Below are 9413 nucleotides of genomic sequence, written 5' to 3'. Positions count from 1 at the left end.
ATCATCTATCAGACAGATATAACAGATACCCTGCTGATCATCTATCAGACAGATATAACAGATACCCTGCTGATCATCTATCAGACAGATATAACAGATACCCTGCTGATCATCTATCAGACAGATATAACAGATACTCTCTGATCATCTATCAGACAGATATAACAGATACCTGCTGATCATCTATCAGACAGATATAACAGATACCCTTCGCTGATCATCTATCAGACAGATATAACAGATACCCTGCTGATCATCTATCAGACAGATATAACAGATACCCTGCCTGATCATCTATCAGACAGATATAACAGATACCCTGCTGATCACTATCAGACAGATATAACAGATACCGCTGATCATCTATCAGACAGATATAACAGATACCTGCTGATCACTCTATCAGACAGATATAACAGATACCCTGCTGATCATCTATCAGACAGATATAAACAGATACCCTGCTGATCATCTATCAGACAGATATAACAGATACCCTGCTGATCATCTATCAGACAGATATAACAGATACCCTGCTGATCATCTATCAGACAGATATAACAGATACCCTGCTGATCATCTATCAGACAGATATAACAGATACACCTGCTGATCATCTATCAGACAGAATATAACAGATACCCTGCTGATCATCTATCAGACAGATATAACAGATACCCTGCTGATCACCTATCAGAACAAGATATAACAGATACTCTGCTGATCATCTATCAGACAGATATAACAGATACCCTGCTGATCATCTATCAGAACAGAATATAACAGATACCCTGCTGATCATCTATCAGACAGATATAACAGAATACTCTGCTGATCATCTATCAGACAGATATAACAGATCTCCTGCTGATCGATGTGATATTAAAACCAAGGGGCTCTGAGGTGAAGGAGCTGATCAGAGCCCAGGAGAAGGCTGAAGTGAGTCAGGCTGAAGGCCTCCTGGAGCGACTGGAGCAGGAGGTGGCTGAGCTGAGGAGGAGAGATGCTGAGCTGGAGCAGTTCTCTCACACAGAGGACAACATCCACTTCCTCCAGAGGTTCAAAGACCACAGTGCCCCCCCTGTTTCTGAAGAGATGCCTGCCATCATCCTTAAACAAAGTCATGTTTTTAAGACGGTGATGACCTCTGACCTCCAGAAACAGCTGATGCTCTGCTGTAAGAAGGGAGTCGTGGAGATATCAGCAGCAGTGAAAGCTGTCCACATACTGCAGTCAGCAGAGCCAAGCACCAGAGCACCAGAGCAGCAGCACCTGTCCCACAATATCACGAAACGTATTCTAAAGAAGGCATTTTAGGAACATTTTTGGAAAATATAGTGCTTTCGGTGGATTATGTGTTCATTGTGGCAAGGGACAAAGGCGTCATGGCCCCATGGGTGAATGTTCCTAGTTATATTAAGGAGCGATAATACTATTCTCATCTTGTAGATAAACTGTGTGTCCTTAAAAGGAAGAGGGGAGAGTGTGTGTCACAGAACACCGTATCTGTATATTCCGAAATTACAGTCACACACACCTAACTCCTCACCTTCACCATCTAAAGTAGACTTAAAGCCAGTGGTGTAAAAATATTTCAAAGTACTTCTTAAGTAGTAGTTTTTTAATTTTTTGACAACTTGTACTTAACTACATTCCTAAATAAAAGAATGTACTTTTTACTCCATACATTTTCCGTGACACTTAAAAGTACTCGTTACATTTAGAATGCTTAGGACAGGAACATGGTCCAAATCACGCCCTTATCAAGAGAACATCCCTGGTCATCCCTACTGCCTCTGATCTGGTGGACTCAATAAACACAAATGCTTAGTTTGTAAATGATGTCTGAGTGTTGGAGTGTGACCCTGGCTATCTGTAAATAAAAATAAATAAAATAAAAAATGGTGCCGTCTGGTTTGCTTAATATAAGTAATTTGAAATGATTTATACTTTTACTTTTGATGCTTAAGTATTTTTAAAACCAAATACTTTTAGACTTTTAGTCAAGTACTATTTGACTGGATGACTTTTACTTGAGTCATTTTCTATTAAGGTATCTTTACTTTTACTCAAGTATGACATTTGGGTACTTTTTCCACCACGGTTAAAGCACTAAATACGTGTTTGTGTTTTTGCTGACCAACTGCTTGGGCAGCCTTATTTCCACTGACCAGTGCTTATCTTTATTTTCCCAGGACTCTGCACACACTCCCCTTCTCCTGCCACTGCTCAGGCCATTATCAGTGTAGGTTTACCGGATCACTAGCTCTGCATTACCTGTGACTGCGTATAACTGCCTTCAGCCTGCGGAGATTCTCAAAGACTTGAAGTCGTCAGAGTGGAAATAGATTTCTGCAGAATGTGCACTGTAGACATGGACTGTGTTCAGCAGGACTCAATTGTGTGCAGCTATCTAAGGTACTGCATCTCATGCAAGAGGCGTCACTACAGTCCCCGGTTCGAATCCGTGATGGGAGTCGCACAATTGGCCCAGCGTCATCCGGGTTTGGCCGGGTAGACCGAATGTAAATAAGAATTTTCTTAACTGACTTGCCTAGTTAAATAAAGGTTAAATAAATAAAAAATTAAACATATTCGAAGACTGTTGAACACGTTTGCACTGTATAGGATAATTGTGTTGTTGAGTACAAAACGCAAGTAACGAAGCAAACACTTTAGAAAAAATGTGAAATAGGCCTACGTAACCACCAGGAACACGCCAATAGATGTCCCAGAAAACCACTACTGTGAAGTAAAGATTTGAGAATGAAAGAGCAGTACAGATCCGTGTAGCTGGTACTTTGTTTTTTAATAATTTCCCTGACGTTCACAGAGATCGCAACACTACGGATGTTGCTCAAGTGTAAATGACTTTTGAAAGTCTAAAATCCCCATTGTAGTCCTGTTAAACAGTTAAACACAGACAAGAGGCATAGAGCTAATTTCATATTGCACTTTATTCAGCTCGAGAGTAGCTGCAGCTGGGACTCCCTCAGTCACAGGAGAACACTCGATGCTTCAGTCCAGGACAACACTCGTATTGCTTCAGTCTCAGACAACACTCGTATTGCTTTCAGACTCCCGTTCGCAGACAGGAGGCCCCTCAGACGTGAGTTGTCATTCAACCGTCTGATAGTAGGACTTGATTCAATCCGTAGTGCTGAAGATCTGCCGCTACAGCGCAATAGAATTTAAAGGGCAAGTTACTGTTAGCGGAGACTGCATTCACGGTAAACGTTTCATAATTGAAATCGTTGCGTATAACGCTGAACTTCTGTGGACGATTGAATCGTGCCCTGATGTGCAATCTACAGACGTCTGTGTGTCATCAACTCTCCTACAGTAGTCCTCTGTGTGTCATCAACTCCCTACAGTACTCTGTGTGTCATCAATCTCCTACAGTAGACTTGTGTCATCACTCTCCTACAGTAGACCTCTGTGTGCATCAACTCTCCTACAGTAGGACTCTGTGTCATCAACTCTCCTACAGTAGCTTGTGTGTCATCAACTCTCCTACAGTAGGTCTCTGTGTGTCATCAACTCTCCTACAGTAGGTCTCTGTGTGTCATCAACTCTCCTTACAGTAGGCTCTGTTGTGTCATCAACTCTCCTACAGTAGTCTCTGTGTGTCAATCAACTTCTCCTACAGTAGACCTCTGTGTGTCATCAACTCTCCTACAGTATCAGTCTCTGTGTGTCATCAACTCTCCTACAGTAGGTCTCTGTGTGTCATCAACTCTCCTACAGTAGGTCTCTGTGTGTCATCAACTCTCCGTACAGTATGTCTCTGTGTGTCATCAAACTCTCCTACAGTAGGTCTCGTGTGTCTCAACTCTCCTACAGTAGCCTCTGTGTGTCATCAACTCTCCTACAGTAGGTCTCTGTGTGTCATCAACTCTCCTACAGTAGTCTCTGTGTGTCATCACTCTCCTACAGTAGGTCTCTTTGTGTCATCAACTCTCCTACAGTAGAGTCTCTGTGTGTCATCAACTCTCCTACAGTAGGTCTCTGTGTTGTCATCAACTGTCCTACAGGGCTCTGTTTGTCATCAACTCTCCTACAGTAGGTCTCTGTGTGTCATCAACTCTCCCTACAGTAGGTCTCTGTGTGTTCATCAACCTCTCCTACAGTTAGGTCTCTGTGTGTCATCAACTCTCCTACAGTTAGACCTCGTGTGTCATCATCAGTAGCCTCTGTGTTCATCAACTCTCCTTACAGTAGACTCTGTGTGTCATCAACTCTCCTACAGTAATCGTTGTCATCAACTCTCCTACAGTAGACCTCTGTGTGTCATCACTCTCTACAGTAACTCTGTGTTCATCAACTCTCCTACAGGTAGACTCTGGGTCATTCAACTTCTCCTACAGTAGTCTCTGTGTGTCATCAACTCTCCTACAGTAGACCTCGTGTGTCTCCAACCTCCTACGTAGACCTCTGTGTGTCATCAAACTCTCCTACAGTAGACCTCTGTGTGTCATCAACTTCTCCTACAGTAGACCTCTGTGTGTCTAACTCTCCTACAGTAGGTCTCTGTGTGTCATTCAACTCTCCTACAGTAGGTCTCTGTTGTGTCATCAACTCTCCTACAGTAGACTCTGTTGTGTCATCAACTCTCCTACAGTAGACCTTGGTTCATCAACTCTCCTACAGTAACCTCTGTGTGTCATCAACTCACCTACAGTAGACCTCTGGGTGTCATCAACTCTCCTACAGTAGGTCTCTGTGTGTCTTCAACTCTCCTACAGTAGGACCTCTGTGTGTCATCAACTCTCCTACAGTAGACCTCTGTGTGTCATCAACTCTCCTACAGTAGGTCTCTGTGTTTCATCAAAACTCTCCTACAGTAGGTCTCGGGTGTCATCAATCTCTCCTACAGTAGACCTCTGTGTGTCATCAACTCTCCATACAGAGACCTCTGTGTGTCATCACTCTCCTACAGTAGGCTCTGTGTGTCATCAACTCTCCTACAGTAGGTCTCTGTGTGTCATCAACTCTCCTACAGTTAGATCTCTGTGTGTCATCAACTCTCCTACAGTAGACCTCTGTGTCATCAACTCATCCTACAGTAAGTCTCTGTGTGTCATCAACTCTCCACAGTAGGTCTCTGTGTGTCATCAAACTCTCCTACAGTACGTCTCTGTGTGTAAAACAACACTTGAGCAGAAAATGTAACCATTATCTCCTCTCTTTCTGACAGAGAGCTATTGAGGGGAAGAAGGGATGGAGAGGGAGGATAGAGAGAGGATGGAGAGGGGTATAGAGAGGGATAGAGGATAGAGAGGATGGAGAGGCATGAGAGAGATGGACGAGGATGGAGAGGATATGAGAGGGATGAGAGAGTTGGAGAGGAGTGAGAGAGGGAAGGGTAGGAGAGGATGGAGAGATTGAGAGGAGAGGAGTGGCAGGTGGAGAGAGAGGAAGAGGATAGAGAGAGGGATATGGAGAGGGATAAGAGAGGTAGAGAGAGGGAAGAGAGGAGGTGGAATGAGAGGAGGGAGAGAGGATTATGGAGAGGATGAAGGTGGCCCGAGGAGAGGGATAAGAAGGGTACGGAGAGGGATGATAGAGGGATAGAGAGAGGGATGGCGACGACGCAGGCGTACGAGAGACGGGGTGGAGAGGGATAGAGAGGGAGGGAGAGGGATGGATAAGACACAGTTTAAGTACAAGTTGAATTAAGATTACAGTGTGAATAATAATTTTGATGTGCTTTTAAAAAAAAAAAAAAAAAAAAAAAAAAAAAAGACTTGGACAACTCCTTTCAAAAATATGTTCTGATTAAAAAGAACAATGACAAGGATTCATAATATTGTACTGTATTCACTTCGATATGGTTGTGGACATTATATAATATTGTTGTGTAATGATGGACATGCCTATAATATTTGTTGTGGACATGAAATAATATTGAATTGTCAATTAGCGACCGGAGGATGCGGATCCCATCCCACTTGTCTGTAATGTTTTTTATTAAATCCACGTTCGGACACCACTTAAATGCACGGTAAAACACTGCATCTGTCGGACTCAATCAGGAGTTACCTTAAATGCGTGGCTGTTTGCATTGTCCAATCCCGCAAATGTGGGATTGCAATCCCAGCCTAAAACTGCACTAATATATGTTACATGTGGATGATATGAACATTACATCAACATCCCATATGACGTGAGTGTTTATAAGACCAGATGTTTTTTATAAGCGTCACATTCTCATTCCAAGTCAGTGATATAACAGAAAATAGACGCAATCTAATGGTGTTTAGGGCTAGATAGACTGAAACTACTACAGAAGGGCAGAGTTTTCTATTTAATGAAACATGTATCACTAGCGCTGCTGATCATCGATATCATTTACAGATATGACACTATCAAATCTTGTATTAAACAGGATGCCTTCATGCACCCTCTGCTCTAAGTCATACTAATTGAGACATTGTATATTTAAGGATAGACAGAGTCTGGTAGCAGTTCGATCTCCGCCTGCCTGAGTCATCCTCACATCAGACATGAATTGTATAGACAGATTCACCCTGCTATATCCTATCAGACAGAGTAGTGTATGTGTGATATACAGCAGTATCCACTCGTCTGATCTATCGCGGTGGATGTGCATGAGCCAGATGGAAAACTTTCAGATCACCCACTTGCTGAATCAGTCTATCAGACAGTGAGATGGTATAAACACTGGTTCGACAATACCCTGACCCGTGATCATCTATCAGACAGATGGGTATAACGAGATACTCTGGCGGTCTGTCATCTTATCAGACGAGACACTATTATACAGTATGTGCCCTGGCTGTATGTGCATTGCTGTTTACTTGCGAGACAGCTTGACTAGGTCCACACAATGATAGGCGCGTGCCTTGTCTGGGCTCTCTGGATCCATAGTACTAGTGTGGTGCGCACAGGTACAGAGTCTGGCTTGACGTTCACACAGATACCCTATTGGTGCTGATGTGCATGCTGATCAGACAGACGGTCATACTAACAGATGACCACTGTCGCTGGAGTACTGTGTCAATTGATCTACTACAGACAGATAGTATAGGCATGAGTAGCGATTCGTGTCTGCTGGGTCACATGATGCGTGCAGTGTGTGAATCCTAGACTAGATGGATAACTGCGAGAGTGAGTCCTTGGTTAAAGGCCTCATCATCATCTAGGTCACCAAGCAGGATATAACAGATACCATGACTGCCGACAAGATGGCTATGCTCTTCGCAGCGACGAATATATATCATGTTATACTCTGCCTGCATCATCAGTGAGTCAGACATAGATCGTCTAACAGCGAGCCGGATACCCTGCTGATCATCTATCAGCAGAATATAAACAGATACCCTGCTGATCATCTATCAGGACAGATATAACAAGATACCCTGCTTGATCACTATCAGACAGAGATAACAGAACTCTGCGTATAGTCGAAATACATACTTCCACTTGGCATATGATTGTATAAACAGATATACCTCGCTGCATACATCTGATCACGACCTACACAGGATCATGAGAACAATACAGGCGACTGCCTGAAAGTGCGATCTATATCAAGGGACAGCGAGGAGAACAAAGATGAGCTTCTGAACTGAATCATAGTTCAGCGAGTACAAGTTATACCTTTGGCTTTTTAATATCTGACTAACATACATCTAATACAGACCATGTATTGATAGATATTATACGAAGATACTCTGATCAACATCTAATATTCAGACACGAGTACAACCCCTTACAATTCTCGCATACCCTCCTGTCTATCTCATCCATCATGGACACATGACCACCCACTCCCTGACCTCAATACATCCAGTTCTACTCACCCTGCGTCCTGATCCTCCGCTCTCTCAGCGACACCTACCCTCTCTTACCTACCATCCGATACCCTCGTCTCCATCCACCCACCCCCTCCATCTCACTCAGACAGATTATAACACGTCCATACCCCTCGCCTGCCCTCCCACTTTCCATCATCCCCCCTCCTCCCCCTCTAGGACTAGACTCACTCCAACACCACGCACCTTACAGTCTTGCGTACTCTACAATTTTATCCCTGATGTCAGGTAACCATTGCTCAGCTCGTTGCGAACAGAATGCCTACGAGTGCCACCTTGTGAGTACGGTTGAAGAGATAGCGTGAATCGTCTATGAAAATATGAATGTGTATGTACAAACCCCAATGCTCGTCTATCAGTACTGCTAAATAGATGAGTGTGGCCCCACTCTCAACCCGGTATACATGTAACGAGGTTCAAACATCGAAAGGGCTTCGTCATCAGCAATCATATGAAGCAAGCGACAACCTCTGGCTGTGAGGTGTAAGTGATGACAGAATAAAGAAACATTAAATTAAGCCGGCGTCAACTAGTATGAGACAGAGAGATATTGCGCTCTTTACAACCTGAGAGAGAAATCCTAACAGGTCTGTGTACCAGCAGTTAAAGCATTCTAGTGCGGAATTCTTACTGAGTGCAGTAGGTCTATCGCGCATGTTTCTAAACGCGCAATACTTCATGTGCGATGACGAGACATCTTATAATAAGTGAAGGAATGTATAAATGCAAATAATGCAGCACAAAAGGCTTACTAGAGAGCAGTAAAATGCGCCATATCATTACGCTTAGGAGATATACTCACTTGTACAATTGCCGCATTTTTTAATGTCCATTTAGGACCGGAATATATGTTCTTGTGATCGCGACTCCGTCTCTCACAGTTGAAGAAACCTGTCTGTGGCAGTTTCTGACTAGAAAGGATTTCAATGTATCGATTCAGACTGAGTAATTACGGCTAATAGTATTGAGAGGAGACTGGGTTATATGACCAAGTATCCTACAGAGCGAAGCCAGCTCAGTGGCGCGTAAGGGAGTCGGATATATACCCGCTCTCTGTGACTGAGACTGAGACTTCCGCAGGAAGCTTCATCATCGACACTGATTGATCGTGCAGTCACCATGTTGGAATACGTTTGTTCCATCTGGTAATCTGAGACAGAGGCTGATGTTCTGTCAGTCTCTCCATCTACGTGATTGCATTGACATATAGCGAGTGAATATGAGTGTTATGCGGAAGAGCCTCTGATGAGTACATAGAAGGCAGTCTGCATAGAATTGCTTCAATGGATTCTGCGCTTGATTTCTATTAGGAATTTAGAGACATAGTCAGTTATGTTAAATCAGCTGCAACACAGAGGTCAGGTCTGGTGATCAATCGACTTAATCTGCACGCGAGCACGTAGCGTGTCTAATGTCATAAAGTCTGGTGCCTTATTAAGACTTAGCAAACTCTTGGACTAGGCTTTCTCTCCGAATACCACCACCACTAACTAAGTATCAGCCCCACCACACACCATTACCACCACTATTCTCTTACCTCAGCACACGTAAACACGTAAGCTGCTCCGCTTTGTA

General features: G+C 43.4%; 4 long non-coding RNA genes across 9 annotated transcripts; 2 read left to right on the top strand and 2 right to left on the bottom strand.

The window, feature by feature from the left end:
* Nucleotides 1-3318: 3318 nt before the first annotated feature.
* On the bottom strand, nt 3319-3807 carry LOC139026746 (uncharacterized). Its single transcript, XR_011478673.1, has 3 exons — nt 3639-3807; nt 3481-3572; nt 3319-3368 (listed from the first exon to the last, which is right to left on the bottom strand). It is a non-coding gene; the product is annotated as an uncharacterized lncRNA (long non-coding RNA).
* On the top strand, nt 3640-5048 carry LOC139026748 (uncharacterized). The gene is made up of 3 exons (XR_011478675.1): nt 3640-3680; nt 4746-4813; nt 5007-5048. It is a non-coding gene; the product is annotated as an uncharacterized lncRNA (long non-coding RNA).
* LOC139026749 (uncharacterized) lies at nt 3846-4078 on the top strand. Its single transcript, XR_011478676.1, has 2 exons — nt 3846-3908; nt 3972-4078. It is a non-coding gene; the product is annotated as an uncharacterized lncRNA (long non-coding RNA).
* Nucleotides 4284-5047, bottom strand: LOC139026745 (uncharacterized). Of its 6 annotated transcripts, none has more exons than XR_011478672.1 (4): nt 4993-5047; nt 4655-4897; nt 4451-4465; nt 4284-4298 (listed from the first exon to the last, which is right to left on the bottom strand). It is a non-coding gene; the product is annotated as an uncharacterized lncRNA (long non-coding RNA). The 6 variants fall into 6 exon arrangements; XR_011478669.1 differs by lacking the exons at nt 4284-4298; nt 4451-4465 and adding exons at nt 4359-4403; nt 4466-4498; XR_011478667.1 differs by lacking the exons at nt 4284-4298; nt 4451-4465 and adding an exon at nt 4370-4403.
* Nucleotides 5049-9413: the final 4365 nt, after the last annotated feature.

The sequence above is a fragment of the Salvelinus sp. IW2-2015 genome, unplaced genomic scaffold (genome assembly GCF_002910315.2).
Source record: "Salvelinus sp. IW2-2015 unplaced genomic scaffold, ASM291031v2 Un_scaffold5673, whole genome shotgun sequence".
Classification (NCBI taxonomy): domain Eukaryota; kingdom Metazoa; phylum Chordata; class Actinopteri; order Salmoniformes; family Salmonidae; genus Salvelinus; species Salvelinus sp. IW2-2015.
The sequence above is the reverse complement of the archived record's forward strand: the minus strand, read 5'-3'. Positions and strand labels throughout refer to the sequence as shown.